This window comes from Coffea arabica, chromosome 11c (assembly GCF_036785885.1).
Source record: "Coffea arabica cultivar ET-39 chromosome 11c, Coffea Arabica ET-39 HiFi, whole genome shotgun sequence".
NCBI classification, from domain to species: Eukaryota; Viridiplantae; Streptophyta; class Magnoliopsida; order Gentianales; family Rubiaceae; genus Coffea; species Coffea arabica.
In genome coordinates, this window is record NC_092330.1 from 21,827,925 (window position 1) to 21,843,678 (window position 15,754).

The window sequence follows — 15,754 nt, forward strand, 5'->3', positions numbered from 1 at the left end:
GATCTGGGCTTCGATCCAGCTGTACCGTTCCTGACTTGTCTCGCGCCTTCAGATCCGCCTTCATGCTTCGATAAGAAGCAAAATATAAAGCAATCGTTCCGACGGAGCTAAATTACTACAGCATAAAGAACGAAGGGGAAATTTGGATATCGAAACAAAAAAGGGAGGGGTGCAACACGAGGACTTCCCAGGGGGTCACCCATCCTAGTACTACTCTCGCCCAAGCACGCTTAATTTCGGAGTTCTGATGGGATCCGGTGCATTAGTGCTGGTATGATCGCACCCGCCATGTTCCTTTCGCTTTATTCTTTTAAACTGCCCCGTCCTGTGAAGCAGTGTGGCTTTTCTGGACCCGAATTCATTTTAAGCGTCAATTCAAGAATTTCCCCTCATCCTTTTATTTATTTACTTTTACATTTTTTTCTTGTTGATTTGCACCATTTTTTTTCCCTCGTCGCGCAACTCTCAATTATCCTGAAATTGATCCTTCACGCTTGCGCTTATACATTTGCGCCGACAACTTTGACCGACGATCCGGGCTTCGATCCAGCCGTATCGTTCCTGACTTGTCTCGCGCCTTCAGATCCGCCTTCATGCTTCGATGAGAAGCAAAATATAAAGCAATCGTTCCGACGGAGCTAAATTACTACAGCATAAAGAACGAAGGGGAAATTTGGATTTCGAAACAAAAAAGGGAGGGGTGCAACATGAGGATTTCCCAGGGGGTCACCTAGGGGTGTCAACGGGCCGGGTCCGGGCCGGAATTCATTATTCCGGACCCGGACCCGGATCCGACCAGTTTACCCGACGGGTCTTTTATTCTGTGTTCCGGATCCGGACCCGGCGAGTCTCGGATCCGGGTCGGGTCTACCCGAACAAATTTGCCAAAATTTATAATTTCTAACAAGAAAGAGAAAAAGATATATTTGTAAACTAATTTCTAACTAATGCAAAGAAAAAACCAAATAAGAAAATAAATCAAATTGATTTTACTCAAATACATCATCCTAATCAAATTATATTGATAATATATATTTTTTATAAATTATTAAATCATTTATATCCGGATCCGGGTCTAATACGGGTCGGAATACTATATTCCGTATCCGACCCGTTTTTTTGTTTGAAAAAACGGATCCGAATCCGGATAACGGAATTAAATCCCTACCCATACCCGAAAAAATTTCAGGGATCCGATCCGGATCCGGGTCTAGACCCGACCCGTTGACCGGCCTAGGGTCACCCATCCTAGTACTACTGTCGCCCAAGCACGCTTAACTTCGAAGTTCTGATGGGATCCGGTGCATTAGTGCTAGTATGATCGCACCCGCCATTTTCCTTTCGCTTTATTCTTTTAAACTGCCACGTCCTGTGAAGCAGTTTGGCTTTTCTGGACCCGAATTCATTCTAAGCGTCAATTCATGAATTTCCTCTCATCCTTTTATTTATTTACTTTTATATTTTTTTCTTGTTGCTTTGCACCTTTTTTTTTCACTCGTCGCACAACTCTCAATTATCCTGAAATTGATCCTTCACGCTTGCGCTTATACATTTGCGCCGACAACATTGACCGACGATCCGGGCTTCGATCCAGCCGTACCGTTCCTGACTTGTCTCGCGACTTCAGATCCGCCTTCATGCTTCGATAAGAAGCAAAATATAAAGCAATCGTTCCGACGGAGCTAAATTACTACAGCATAAAGAACGAAGGGGAAATTTGGATTTCGAAACAAAAAAGGGAGGGGTGCAACACGAGGACTTCCCAGGGGGTCACCCATCCTAGTACTACTCTCGCCCAAGCACGCTTAACTTCGGAGTTCTGATGGGATCCGGTGCATTAGTACTGGTATGATCGCACCCGCCATGTTCCTTTCGCTTTATTCCTTTAAACTGCCCCGTCCTGTGAAGCAGTGTGGCTTTTCTGGACCCGAATTCATTTTAAGCGTCAATTCAAGAATTTCCCCTCATCCTTTTATTTATTTACTTTTACATTTTTTTCTTGTTGATTTGCACCATTTTTTTTTCCCTCGTCGCGCAACTCTCAATTATCCTGAAATTGATCCTTCACGCTTGCGCTTATACATTTGCGCCGACAACTTTGACCGACGATCCGGGCTTCGATCCAGCCGTACCGTTCCTGACTTGTCTCGCGCCTTCAGATCCGCCTTCATGCTTCGATGAGAAGCAAAATATAAAGCAATCGTTCCGACGGAGCTAAATTACTACAGCATAAAGAACGAAGGGGAAATTTGGATTTCGAAACAAAAAAGGGAGGGGTGCAACACGAGGATTTCCCAGGGGGTCACCTAGGGGTGTCAACGGGCCGGGTCCGGGCCGGAATTCATTATTCCGGACCCGGACCCGGATCCGACCCGTTTACCCGACGGGTCTTTTATTCTGTGTTCCGGATCCGGACCCGGCGAGTCTCGGATCCGGGTCGGGTCTACCCGAACAAATTTGCCAAAATTTATAATTTCTAACAAAAAAGAGAAAAAGATATATTTGTAAACTAATTTCTAACTAATGCAAAGAAAAAACCAAATAAGAAAATAAATCAAATTGATTTTACTCAAATACATCATCCTAATCAAATTATATTGATAATATATATTTTTTATAAATTATTAAATCATTTATATCCGGATCCGGGTATAATACGGGTCGGAATACTATATTCCGTATCCGACCCGTTTTTTTGTTTGAAAAAACGGATCCGGATCCGGATAACGGAATTAAATCCCTACCCATACCCGAAAAAATTTCAGGGATCCGATCCGGATCCGGGTCTAGACCCGACCCGTTGACAGGCCTAGGGTCACCCATCCTAGTACTACTGTCGCCCAAGCACGCTTAACTTCGGAGTTCTGATGGGATCCGGTGCATTAGTGCTGGTATGATCGCACCCGCCATGTTCCTTTCGCTTTATTCTTTTAAACTGCCACGTCCTGTGAAGCAGTTTGGCTTTTCTGGACCCGAATTCATTCTAAGCGTCAATTCATGAATTTCCTCTCATCCTTTTATTTATTTACTTTTATATTTTTTTCTTGTTGCTTTGCACCTTTTTTTTCCCTCGTCGCACAACTCTCAATTATCCTGAAATTGATCCTTCACGCTTGCGCTTATACATTTGCGCCGACAACTTTGACCGACGATCCGGGCTTCGATCCAGCCGTACCGTTCCTGACTTGTCTCGCGCCTTCAGATCCGCCTTCATGCTTCGATAAGAAGCAAAATATAAAGCAATCGTTCCGACGGAGCTAAATTACTACAGCATAAAGAACGAAGGGGAAATTTGGATTTCGAAACAAAAAAGGGAGGGGTGCAACACGAGGACTTCCCAGGGGGTCACCCATCCTAGTACTACTCTCGCCCAAGCACGCTTAACTTCGGAGTTCTGATGGGATCCGGTGCATTAGTGCTGGTATGATCGCACCCGCCATGTTCCTTTCGCTTTATTCTTTTAAACTGCCCCGTCCTGTGAAGCAGTGTGGCTTTTCTGGACCCGAATTCATTTTAAGCGTCAATTCAAGAATTTCCCCTCATCCTTTTATTTATTTACTTTTACATTTTTTTCTTGTTGATTTGCACCATTTTTTTTTCCCTCGTCGCGCAACTCTCAATTATCCTGAAATTGATCCTTCACGCTTGCGCTTATACATTTGCGCCGACAACTTTGACCGACGATCCGGGCTTCGATCCAGCCGTACCGTTCCTGACTTGTCTCGCGCCTTCAGATCCGCCTTCATGCTTCGATGAGAAGCAAAATATAAAGCAATCGTTCCGACGGAGCTAAATTACTACAGCATAAAGAACGAAGGGGAAATTTGGATTTCGAAACAAAAAAGGGAGGGGTGCAACACGAGGATTTCCCAGGGGGTCACCTAGGGGTGTCAACGGGCCGGGTCCGGGCCGGAATTCATTATTCCGGACCCGGACCCGGATCCGACCCGTTTACCCGACGGGTCTTTTATTCTGTGTTCCGGATCCGGACCCGGCGAGTCTCGGATCCGGGTCGGGTCTACCCGAACAAATTTGCCAAAATTTATAATTTCTAACAAAAAAGAGAAAAAGATATATTTGTAAACTAATTTCTAACTAATGCAAAGAAAAAACCAAATAAGAAAATAAATCAAATTGATTTTACTCAAATACATCATCCTAATCAAATTATATTGATAATATATATTTTTTATAAATTATTAAATCATTTATATCCGGATCCGGGTCTAATACGGGTCGGAATACTATATTCCGTATCCGACCCGTTTTTTTGTTTGAAAAAACGGATCCGGATCCGGATAACGGAATTAAATCCCTACCCATACCCGAAAAAATTTCAGGGATCCGATCCGGATCCGGGTCTAGACCCGACCCGTTGACAGGCCTAGGGTCACCCATCCTAGTACTACTGTCGCCCAAGCACGCTTAACTTCGGAGTTCTGATGGGATCCGGTGCATTAGTGCTGGTATGATCGCACCCGCCATGTTCCTTTCGCTTTATTCTTTTAAACTGCCACGTCCTGTGAAGCAGTTTGGCTTTTCTGGACCCGAATTCATTCTAAGCGTCAATTCATGAATTTCCTCTCATCCTTTTATTTATTTACTTTTATATTTTTTTCTTGTTGCTTTGCACCTTTTTTTTCCCTCGTCGCACAACTCTCAATTATCCTGAAATTGATCCTTCACGCTTGCGCTTATGCATTTGCGCCGACAACTTTGACCGACGATCTGGGCTTCGATCCAGCTGTACCGTTCCTGACTTGTCTCGCGCCTTCAGATCCGCCTTCATGCTTCGATAAGAAGCAAAATATAAAGCAATCGTTCCGACGGAGCTAAATTACTACAGCATAAAGAACGAAGGGGAAATTTGGATTTCGAAACAAAAAAGGGAGGGGTGCAACACGAGGACTTCCCAGGGGGTCACCCATCCTAGTACTACTCTCGCCCAAGCACGCTTAACTTCGGAGTTCTGATGGGATCCGGTGCATTAGTGCTGGTATGATCGCACCCGCCATGTTCCTTTCGCTTTATTCTTTTAAACTGCCCCGTCCTGTGAAGCAGTGTGGCTTTTCTGGACCCGAATTCAATTTAAGCGTCAATTCAAGAATTTCCCCTCATCCTTTTATTTATTTACTTTTACATTTTTTTCTTGTTGATTTGCACCATTTTTTTTTCCCTCGTCGCGCAACTCTCAATTATCTTGAAATTGATCCTTCACGCTTGCGCTTATACATTTGCGCCGACAACTTTGACCGACGATCCGGGCTTCGATCCAGCCGTACCGTTCCTGACTTGTCTCGCGCCTTCAGATCCGCCTTCATGCTTCGATGAGAAGCAAAATATAAAGCAATCGTTCCGACGGAGCTAAATTACTACAGCATAAAGAACGAAGGGGAAATTTGGATTTCGAAACAAAAAGGGAGGGGTGCAACACGAGGATTTCCCAGGGAGTCACCTAGGGGTGTCAACGGGCCGGGTCCGGGCCGGAATTCATTATTCCGGACCCGGACCCGGATCCGACCCGTTTACCCGACGGGTCTTTTATTCGGTGTTCCGGATCCGGACCCGGCGAGTCTCGGATCCGGGTCGGGTCTACCCGAACAAATTTGCCAAAATTTATAATTTCTAACAAAAAAGAGAAAAAGATATATTTGTAAACTAATTTCTAACTAATGCAAAGAAAAAACCAAATAAGAAAATAAATCAAATTGATTTTACTCAAATACATCATCCTAATCAAATTATATTGATAATATATATTTTTTACAAATTATTAAATCATTTATATCCGGATTCGGGTCTAATACGGGTCGGAATACTATATTCCGTATCCGACCCGTTTTTTTGTTTGAAAAAACGGATCCGGATCCGGATAACGGAATTAAATCCCTACCCATACCCGCAAAAATTTCAGGGATCCGATCCGGATCCGGGTGTAGACCCAACCCGTTGACCGGCCTAGGGTCACCCATCCTAGTACTACTGTCGCCCAAGCACGCTTAACTTCGAAGTTCTGATGGGATCCGGTGCATTAGTGCTCGTATGATCGCACCCGCCATGTTCCTTTCGCTTTATTCTTTTAAACTGCCACGTCCTGTGAAGCAGTTTGGCTTTTCTGGACCCGAATTCATTCTAAGCGTCAATTCATGAATTTCCTCTCATCCTTTTATTTATTTACTTTTATATTTTTTTCTTGTTGCTTTGCACCTTTTTTTTCCCTCGTCGCACAACTCTCAATTATCCTGAAATTGATCCTTCACGCTTGCGCTTATGCATTTGCGCCGACAACTTTGACCGACGATCTGGGCTTCGATCCAGCTGTACCGTTCCTGACTTGTCTCGCGCCTTCAGATCCGCCTTCATGCTTCGATAAGAAGCAAAATATAAAGCAATCGTTCCGACGGAGCTAAATTACTACAGCATAAAGAACGAAGGGGAAATTTGGATTTCGAAACAAAAAAGGGAGGGGTGCAACACGAGGACTTCCCAGGGGGTCACCCATCCTAGTACTACTCTCGCCCAAGCACGCTTAACTTCGGAGTTCTGATGGGATCCGGTGCATTAGTGCTGGTATGATCGCACCCGCCATGTTCCTTTCGCTTTATTCTTTTAAACTGCCCCGTCCTGTGAAGCAGTGTGGCTTTTCTGGACCCGAATTCATTTTAAGCGTCAATTCAAGAATTTCCCCTCATCCTTTTATTTATTTACTTTTACATTTTTTTCTTGTTGATTTGCACCATTTTTTTTTCCCTCGTCGCGCAACTCTCAATTATCCTGAAATTGATCCTTCACGCTTGCGCTTATACATTTGCGCCGACAACTTTGACCGACGATCCGGGCTTCGATCCAGCCGTACCGTTCCTGACTTGTCTCGCGCCTTCAGATCCGCCTTCATGCTTCGATGAGAAGCAAAATATAAAGCAATCGTTCCGACGGAGCTAAATTACTACAGCATAAAGAACGAAGGGGAAATTTGGATTTCGAAACAAAAAAGGGAGGGGTGCAACACGAGGATTTCCCAGGGGGTCACCTAGGGGTGTCAACGGGCCGGGTCCGGGCCGGAATTCATTATTCCGGACCCGGACCCGGATCCGACCCGTTTACCCGACGGGTCTTTTATTCTGTGTTCCGGATCCGGACCCGGCGAGTCTCGGATCCGGGTCGGGTCTACCCGAACAAATTTGCCAAAATTTATAATTTCTAACAAAAAAGAGAAAAAGATATATTTGTAAACTAATTTCTAACTAATGCAAAGAAAAAACCAAATAAAAAAATAAATCAAATTGATTTTACTCAAATACATCGTCCTAATCAAATTATATTGATAATATATATTTTTTATAAATTATTAAATCATTTATATCCGGATCCGGGTCTAATACGGGTCGGAATACTATATTCCGTATCCGACCCGTTTTTTTGTTTGAAAAAACGGATCCGGATCCGGATAACGGAATTAAATCCCTACCCATACCCGAAAAAATTTCAGGGATCCGATCCGGATCCGGGTCTAGACCCGACCCGTTGACAGGCCTAGGGTCACCCATCCTAGTACTACTGTCGCCCAAGCACGCTTAACTTCGGAGTTCTGATGGGATCCGGTGCATTAGTGCTGGTATGATCGCACCCGCCATGTTCCTTTCGCTTTATTCTTTTAAACTGCCACGTCCTGTGAAGCAGTTTGGCTTTTCTGGACCCGAATTCATTCTAAGCGTCAATTCATGAATTTCCTCTCATCCTTTTATTTATTTACTTTTATATTTTTTTCTTGTTGCTTTGCACCTTTTTTTTCCCTCGTCGCACAACTCTCAATTATCCTGAAATTGATCCTTCACGCTTGCGCTTATGCATTTGCGCCGACAACTTTGACCGACGATCTGGGCTTCGATCCAGCTGTACCGTTCCTGACTTGTCTCGCGCCTTCAGATCCGCCTTCATGCTTCGATAAGAAGCAAAATATAAAGCAATCGTTCCGACGGAGCTAAATTACTACAGCATAAAGAACGAAGGGGAAATTTGGATTTCGAAACAAAAAAGGGAGGGGTGCAACACGAGGACTTCCCAGGGGGTCACCCATCCTAGTACTACTCTCGCCCAAGCACGCTTAACTTCGGAGTTCTGATGGGATCCGGTGCATTAGTGCTGGTATGATCGCACCCGCCATGTTCCTTTCGCTTTATTCTTTTAAACTGCCCCGTCCTGTGAAGCAGTGTGGCTTTTCTGGACCCGAATTCATTTTAAGCGTCAATTCAAGAATTTCCCCTCATCCTTTTATTTATTTACTTTTACATTTTTTTCTTGTTGATTTGCACCATTTTTTTTTCCCTCGTCGCGCAACTCTCAATTATCCTGAAATTGATCCTTCACGCTTGCGCTTATACATTTGCGCCGACAACTTTGACCGACGATCCGGGCTTCGATCCAGCCGTACCGTTCCTGACTTGTCTCGCGCCTTCAGATCCGCCTTCATGCTTCGATGAGAAGCAAAATATAAAGCAATCGTTCCGACGGAGCTAAATTACTACAGCATAAAGAACGAAGGGGAAATTTGGATTTCGAAACAAAAAAGGGAGGGGTGCAACACGAGGATTTCCCAGGGGGTCACCTAGGGGTGTCAACGGGCCGGGTCCGGGCCGGAATTCATTATTCCGGACCCGGACCCGGATCCGACCCGTTTACCCGACGGGTCTTTTATTCTGTGTTCCGGATCCGGACCCGGCGAGTCTCGGATCCGGGTCGGGTCTACCCGAACAAATTTGCCAAAATTTATAATTTCTAACAAAAAAGAGAAAAAGATATATTTGTAAACTAATTTCTAACTAATGCAAAGAAAAAACCAAATAAAAAAATAAATCAAATTGATTTTACTCAAATACATCGTCCTAATCAAATTATATTGATAATATATATTTTTTATAAATTATTAAATCATTTATATCCGGATCCGGGTCTAATACGGGTCGGAATACTATATTCCGTATCCGACCCGTTTTTTTGTTTGAAAAAACGGATCCGGATCCGGATAACGGAATTAAATCCCTACCCATACCCGAAAAAATTTCAGGGATCCGATCCGGATCCGGGTCTAGACCCGACCCGTTGACAGGCCTAGGGTCACCCATCCTAGTACTACTGTCGCCCAAGCACGCTTAACTTCGGAGTTCTGATGGGATCCGGTGCATTAGTGCTGGTATGATCGCACCCGCCATGTTCCTTTCGCTTTATTCTTTTAAACTGCCACGTCCTGTGAAGCAGTTTGGCTTTTCTGGACCCGAATTCATTCTAAGCGTCAATTCATGAATTTCCTCTCATCCTTTTATTTATTTACTTTTATATTTTTTTCTTGTTGCTTTGCACCTTTTTTTTCCCTCGTCGCACAACTCTCAATTATCCTGAAATTGATCCTTCACACTTGCGCTTATGCATTTGCGCCGACAACTTTGACCGACGATCTGGGCTTCGATCCAGCTGTACCGTTCCTGACTTGTCTCGCGCCTTCAGATCCGCCTTCATGCTTCGATAAGAAGCAAAATATAAAGCAATCGTTCCGACGGAGCTAAATTACTACAGCATAAAGAACGAAGGGAAAATTTGGATTTCGAAACAAAAAAGGGAGGGGTGCAACACGAGGACTTCCCAGGGGGTCACCCATCCTAGTACTACTCTCGCCCAAGCACGCTTAACTTCGGAGTTCTGATGGGATCCGGTGCATTAGTGCTGGTATGATCGCACCCGCCATGTTCCTTTCGCTTTATTCTTTTAAACTGCCCCGTCCTGTGAAGCAGTGTGGCTTTTCTGGACCCGAATTCAATTTAAGCGTCAATTCAAGAATTTCCCCTCATCCTTTTATTTATTTACTTTTACATTTTTTTCTTGTTGATTTGCACCATTTTTTTTTCCCTCGTCGCGCAACTCTCAATTATCTTGAAATTGATCCTTCACGCTTGCGCTTATACATTTGCGCCGACAACTTTGACCGACGATCCGGGCTTCGATCCAGCCGTACCGTTCCTGACTTGTCTCGCGCCTTCAGATCCGCCTTCATGCTTCGATGAGAAGCAAAATATAAAGCAATCGTTCCGACGGAGCTAAATTACTACAGCATAAAGAACGAAGGGGAAATTTGGATTTCGAAACAAAAAAGGGAGGGGTGCAACACGAGGATTTCCCAGGGGGTCACCTAGGGGTGTCAACGGGCCGGGTCCGGGCCGGAATTCATTATTCCGGACCCGGACCCGGATCCGACCCGTTTACCCGACGGGTCTTTTATTCGGTGTTCCGGATCCGGACCCGGCGAGTCTCGGATCCGGGTCGGGTCTACCCGAACAAATTTGCCAAAATTTATAATTTCTAACAAAAAAGAGAAAAAGATATATTTGTAAACTAATTTCTAACTAATGCAAAGAAAAAACCAAATAAGAAAATAAATCAAATTGATTTTACTCAAATACATCATCCTAATCAAATTATATTGATAATATATATTTTTTACAAATTATTAAATCATTTATATCCGGATCCGGGTCTAATACGGGTCGGAATACTATATTCCGTATCCGACCCGTTTTTTTGTTTGAAAAAACGGATCCGGATCCGGATAACGGAATTAAATCCCTACCCATACCCGCAAAAATTTCAGGGATCCGATCCGGATCCGGGTGTAGACCCAACCCGTTGACCGGCCTAGGGTCACCCATCCTAGTACTACTGTCGCCCAAGCACGCTTAACTTCGAAGTTCTGATGGGATCCGGTGCATTAGTGCTCGTATGATCGCACCCGCCATTTTCCTTTCGCTTTATTCTTTTAAACTGCCACGTCCTGTGAAGCAGTTTGGCTTTTCTGGACCAGAATTCATTCTAAGCGTCAATTCATGAATTTCCTCTCATCCTTTTATTTATTTACTTTTATATTTTTTTCTTGTTGCTTTGCACCTTTTTTTTCACTCGTCGCACAACTCTCAATTATCCTGAAATTGATCCTTCACGCTTGCGCTTATACATTTGCGCCGACAACATTGACCGACGATCCGGGCTTCGATCCAGCCGTACCGTTCCTGACTTGTCTCGCGCCTTCAGATCCGCCTTCATGCTTCGATAAGAAGCAAAATATAAAGCAATCGTTCCGACGGAGCTAAATTACTACAGCATAAAGAACGAAGGGGAAATTTGGATTTCGAAACAAAAAAGGGAGGGGTGCAACACGAGGACTTCCCAGGGGGTCACCCATCCTAGTACTACTCTCGCCCAAGCACGCTTAACTTCGGAGTTCTGATGGGATCCGGTGCATTAGTGCTGGTATGATCGCACCCGCCATGTTCCTTTCGCTTTATTCTTTTAAACTGCCCCGTCCTGTGAAGCAGTGTGGCTTTTCTGGACCCGAATTCATTTTAAGCGTCAATTCAAGAATTTCCCCTCATCCTTTTATTTATTTACTTTTACATTTTTTTCTTGTTGATTTGCACCATTTTTTTTTCCTTCGTCGCGCAACTCTCAATTATCCTGAAATTGATCCTTCACGCTTGCGCTTATACATTTGCGCCGACAACTTTGACCGACGATCCGGGCTTCGATCCAGCCGTACCGTTCCTGACTTGTCTCGCGCCTTCAGATCCGCCTTCATGCTTCGATGAGAAGCAAAATATAAAGCAATCGTTCCGACGGAGCTAAATTACTACAGCATAAAGAACGAAGGGGAAATTTGGATTTCGAAACAAAAAAGGGAGGGGTGCAACACGAGGATTTCCCAGGGGGTCACCTAGGGGTGTCAACGGGCCGGGTCCGGGCCGAAATTCATTATTCCGGACCCGGACCCGGATCCGACCCGTTTACCCGACGGGTCTTTTATTCGGTGTTCCGGATCCGGACCCGGCGAGTCTCGGATCCGGGTCGGGTCTACCCGAGCAAATTTGCCAAAATTTATAATTTCTAACAAAAAAGAGAAAAAGATATATTTGTAAACTAATTTCTAACTAATGCAAAGAAAAAACCAAATAAGAAAATAAATCAAATTGATTTTACTCAAATACATCATCCTAATCAAATTATATTGATAATATATATTTTTTACAAATTATTAAATCATTTATATCCGGATCCGGGTCTAATACGGGTCGGAATACTATATTCCGTATCCGACCCGTTTTTTTGTTTGAAAAAACGGATCCGGATCCGGATAACGGAATTAAATCCCTACCCATACCCGCAAAAATTTCAGGGATCCGATCCGGATCCGGGTGTAGACCCAACCCGTTGACCGGCCTAGGGTCACCCATCCTAGTACTACTGTCGCCCAAGCACGCTTAACTTCGAAGTTCTGATGGGATCCGGTGCATTAGTGCTCGTATGATCGCACCCGCCATGTTCCTTTCGCTTTATTCTTTTAAACTGCCACGTCCTGTGAAGCAGTTTGGCTTTTCTGGACCCGAATTCATTCTAAGCGTCAATTCATGAATTTCCTCTCATCCTTTTATTTATTTACTTTTATATTTTTTTCTTGTTGCTTTGCACCTTTTTTTTCCCTCGTCGCACAACTCTCAATTATCCTGAAATTGATCCTTCACGCTTGCGCTTATGCATTTGCGCCGACAACTTTGACCGACGATCTGGGCTTCGATCCAGCTGTACCGTTCCTGACTTGTCTCGCGCCTTCAGATCCGCCTTCATGCTTCGATAAGAAGCAAAATATAAAGCAATCGTTCCGACGGAGCTAAATTACTACAGCATAAAGAACGAAGGGGAAATTTGGATTTCGAAACAAAAAAGGGAGGGGTGCAACACGAGGATTTCCCAGGGGGTCACCTAGGGGTGTCAACGGGCCGGGTCCGGGCCGGAATTCATTATTCCGGACCCGGACCCGGATCCGACCCGTTTACCCGACGGGTCTTTTATTCTGTGTTCCGGATCCGGACCCGGCGAGTCTCGGATCCGGGTCGGGTCTACCCGAACAAATTTGCCAAAATTTATAATTTCTAACAAAAAAGAGAAAAAGATATATTTGTAAACTAATTTCTAACTAATGCAAAGAAAAAACCAAATAAGAAAATAAATCAAATTGATTTTACTCAAATACATCATCCTAATCAAATTATATTGATAATATATATTTTTTATAAATTATTAAATCATTTATATCCGGATCCGGGTCTAATACGGGTCGGAATACTATATTCCGTATCCGACCCGTTTTTTTGTTTGAAAAAACGGATCCGGATCCGGATAACGGAATTAAATCCCTACCCATACCCGAAAAAATTTCAGGGATCCGATCCGGATCCGGGTCTAGACCCGACCCGTTGACAGGCCTAGGGTCACCCATCCTAGTACTACTGTCGCCCAAGCACGCTTAACTTCGGAGTTCTGATGGGATCCGGTGCATTAGTGCTGGTATGATCGCACCCGCCATGTTCCTTTCGCTTTATTCTTTTAAACTGCCACGTCCTGTGAAGCAGTTTGGCTTTTCTGGACCCGAATTCATTCTAAGCGTCAATTCATGAATTTCCTCTCATCCTTTTATTTATTTACTTTTATATTTTTTTCTTGTTGCTTTGCACCTTTTTTTTCCCTCGTCGCACAACTCTCAATTATCCTGAAATTGATCCTTCACGCTTGCGCTTATGCATTTGCGCCGACAACTTTGACCGACGATCTGGGCTTCGATCCAGCTGTACCGTTCCTGACTTGTCTCGCGCCTTCAGATCCGCCTTCATGCTTCGATAAGAAGCAAAATATAAAGCAATCGTTCCGACGGAGCTAAATTACTACAGCATAAAGAACGAAGGGGAAATTTGGATTTCGAAACAAAAAAGGGAGGGGTGCAACACGAGGACTTCCCAGGGGGTCACCCATCCTAGTACTACTCTCGCCCAAGCACGCTTAACTTCGGAGTTCTGATGGGATCCGGTGCATTAGTGCTGGTATGATCGCACCCGCCATGTTCCTTTCGCTTTATTCTTTTAAACTGCCCCGTCCTGTGAAGCAGTGTGGCTTTTCTGGACCCGAATTCAATTTAAGCGTCAATTCAAGAATTTCCCCTCATCCTTTTATTTATTTACTTTTACATTTTTTTCTTGTTGATTTGCACCATTTTTTTTTCCCTCGTCGCGCAACTCTCAATTATCTTGAAATTGATCCTTCACGCTTGCGCTTATACATTTGCGCCGACAACTTTGACCGACGATCCGGGCTTCGATCCAGCCGTACCGTTCCTGACTTGTCTCGCGCCTTCAGATCCGCCTTCATGCTTCGATGAGAAGCAAAATATAAAGCAATCGTTCCGACGGAGCTAAATTACTACAGCATAAAGAACGAAGGGGAAATTTGGATTTCGAAACAAAAAGGGAGGGGTGCAACACGAGGATTTCCCAGGGAGTCACCTAGGGGTGTCAACGGGCCGGGTCCGGGCCGGAATTCATTATTCCGGACCCGGACCCGGATCCGACCCGTTTACCCGACGGGTCTTTTATTCGGTGTTCCGGATCCGGACCCGGCGAGTCTCGGATCCGGGTCGGGTCTACCCGAACAAATTTGCCAAAATTTATAATTTCTAACAAAAAAGAGAAAAAGATATATTTGTAAACTAATTTCTAACTAATGCAAAGAAAAAACCAAATAAGAAAATAAATCAAATTGATTTTACTCAAATACATCATCCTAATCAAATTATATTGATAATATATATTTTTTACAAATTATTAAATCATTTATATCCGGATTCGGGTCTAATACGGGTCGGAATACTATATTCCGTATCCGACCCGTTTTTTTGTTTGAAAAAACGGATCCGGATCCGGATAACGGAATTAAATCCCTACCCATACCCGCAAAAATTTCAGGGATCCGATCCGGATCCGGGTGTAGACCCAACCCGTTGACCGGCCTAGGGTCACCCATCCTAGTACTACTGTCGCCCAAGCACGCTTAACTTCGAAGTTCTGATGGGATCCGGTGCATTAGTGCTCGTATGATCGCACCCGCCATGTTCCTTTCGTTTTATTCTTTTAAACTGCCACGTCCTGTGAAGCAGTTTGGCTTTTCTGGACCCGAATTCATTCTAAGCGTCAATTCATGAATTTCCTCTCATCCTTTTATTTATTTACTTTTATATTTTTTTCTTGTTGCTTTGCACCTTTTTTTTCCCTCGTCGCACAACTCTCAATTATCCTGAAATTGATCCTTCACGCTTGCGCTTATGCATTTGCGCCGACAACTTTGACCGACGATCTGGGCTTCGATCCAGCTGTACCGTTCCTGACTTGTCTCGCGCCTTCAGATCCGCCTTCATGCTTCGATAAGAAGCAAAATATAAAGCAATCGTTCCGACGGAGCTAAATTACTACAGCATAAAGAACGAAGGGGAAATTTGGATTTCGAAACAAAAAAGGGAGGGGTGCAACACGAGGACTTCCCAGGGGGTCACCCATCCTAGTACTACTCTCGCCCAAGCACGCTTAACTTCGGAGTTCTGATGGGATCCGGTGCATTAGTGCTGGTATGATCGCACCCGCCATGTTCCTTTCGCTTTATTCTTTTAAACTGCCCCGTCCTGTGAAGCAGTGTGGCTTTTCTGGACCCGAATTCATTTTAAGCGTCAATTCAAGAATTTCCCCTCATCCTTTTATTTATTTACTTTTACATTTTTTTCTTGTTGATTTGCACCATTTTTTTTTCCCTCGTCGCGCAACTCTCAATTATCCTGAAATTGATCCTTCACGCTTGCGCTTATACATTTGCGCCGACAACTTTGACCGACGATCCG

At 44.1% G+C, this 15,754-nt stretch overlaps 10 non-coding genes and 10 pseudogenes across 10 annotated transcripts; all 20 read right to left on the bottom strand.

The window, feature by feature from the left end:
- Positions 1-166: 166 nt before the first annotated feature.
- Positions 167-285, bottom strand: LOC140017826 (5S ribosomal RNA). The gene has a single exon (XR_011824132.1). It is a non-coding gene; the product is annotated as a 5S ribosomal RNA (ribosomal RNA).
- A 926-nt stretch (positions 286-1,211) lies between these two features.
- LOC140020486 (5S ribosomal RNA) lies at positions 1,212-1,329 on the bottom strand (annotated as a pseudogene).
- Positions 1,330-1,741: 412 nt separating this feature from the next.
- LOC140017579 (5S ribosomal RNA) lies at positions 1,742-1,860 on the bottom strand. The gene has a single exon (XR_011823887.1). It is a non-coding gene; the product is annotated as a 5S ribosomal RNA (ribosomal RNA).
- A 927-nt stretch (positions 1,861-2,787) lies between these two features.
- Positions 2,788-2,905, bottom strand: LOC140018734 (5S ribosomal RNA; annotated as a pseudogene).
- Positions 2,906-3,316: 411 nt separating this feature from the next.
- LOC140019705 (5S ribosomal RNA) lies at positions 3,317-3,435 on the bottom strand. The gene has a single exon (XR_011824648.1). It is a non-coding gene; the product is annotated as a 5S ribosomal RNA (ribosomal RNA).
- A 927-nt stretch (positions 3,436-4,362) lies between these two features.
- Positions 4,363-4,480, bottom strand: LOC140018735 (5S ribosomal RNA; annotated as a pseudogene).
- A 411-nt stretch (positions 4,481-4,891) lies between these two features.
- Positions 4,892-5,010, bottom strand: LOC140019716 (5S ribosomal RNA). The gene has a single exon (XR_011824649.1). It is a non-coding gene; the product is annotated as a 5S ribosomal RNA (ribosomal RNA).
- Positions 5,011-5,936: 926 nt separating this feature from the next.
- On the bottom strand, positions 5,937-6,054 carry LOC140020719 (5S ribosomal RNA; annotated as a pseudogene).
- A 411-nt stretch (positions 6,055-6,465) lies between these two features.
- LOC140019727 (5S ribosomal RNA) lies at positions 6,466-6,584 on the bottom strand. Its single transcript, XR_011824650.1, has one exon. It is a non-coding gene; the product is annotated as a 5S ribosomal RNA (ribosomal RNA).
- Positions 6,585-7,511: 927 nt separating this feature from the next.
- On the bottom strand, positions 7,512-7,629 carry LOC140018737 (5S ribosomal RNA; annotated as a pseudogene).
- A 411-nt stretch (positions 7,630-8,040) lies between these two features.
- LOC140019739 (5S ribosomal RNA) lies at positions 8,041-8,159 on the bottom strand. The gene has a single exon (XR_011824652.1). It is a non-coding gene; the product is annotated as a 5S ribosomal RNA (ribosomal RNA).
- Positions 8,160-9,086: 927 nt separating this feature from the next.
- Positions 9,087-9,204, bottom strand: LOC140018738 (5S ribosomal RNA; annotated as a pseudogene).
- Positions 9,205-9,615: 411 nt separating this feature from the next.
- LOC140019750 (5S ribosomal RNA) lies at positions 9,616-9,734 on the bottom strand. Its single transcript, XR_011824653.1, has one exon. It is a non-coding gene; the product is annotated as a 5S ribosomal RNA (ribosomal RNA).
- Positions 9,735-10,661: 927 nt separating this feature from the next.
- Positions 10,662-10,779, bottom strand: LOC140020720 (5S ribosomal RNA; annotated as a pseudogene).
- A 411-nt stretch (positions 10,780-11,190) lies between these two features.
- LOC140019763 (5S ribosomal RNA) lies at positions 11,191-11,309 on the bottom strand. The gene has a single exon (XR_011824654.1). It is a non-coding gene; the product is annotated as a 5S ribosomal RNA (ribosomal RNA).
- A 927-nt stretch (positions 11,310-12,236) lies between these two features.
- Positions 12,237-12,354, bottom strand: LOC140020721 (5S ribosomal RNA; annotated as a pseudogene).
- A 925-nt stretch (positions 12,355-13,279) lies between these two features.
- Positions 13,280-13,397, bottom strand: LOC140018739 (5S ribosomal RNA; annotated as a pseudogene).
- A 411-nt stretch (positions 13,398-13,808) lies between these two features.
- Positions 13,809-13,927, bottom strand: LOC140019774 (5S ribosomal RNA). Its single transcript, XR_011824655.1, has one exon. It is a non-coding gene; the product is annotated as a 5S ribosomal RNA (ribosomal RNA).
- A 926-nt stretch (positions 13,928-14,853) lies between these two features.
- LOC140020722 (5S ribosomal RNA) lies at positions 14,854-14,971 on the bottom strand (annotated as a pseudogene).
- A 411-nt stretch (positions 14,972-15,382) lies between these two features.
- LOC140019785 (5S ribosomal RNA) lies at positions 15,383-15,501 on the bottom strand. The gene has a single exon (XR_011824656.1). It is a non-coding gene; the product is annotated as a 5S ribosomal RNA (ribosomal RNA).
- Positions 15,502-15,754: the final 253 nt, after the last annotated feature.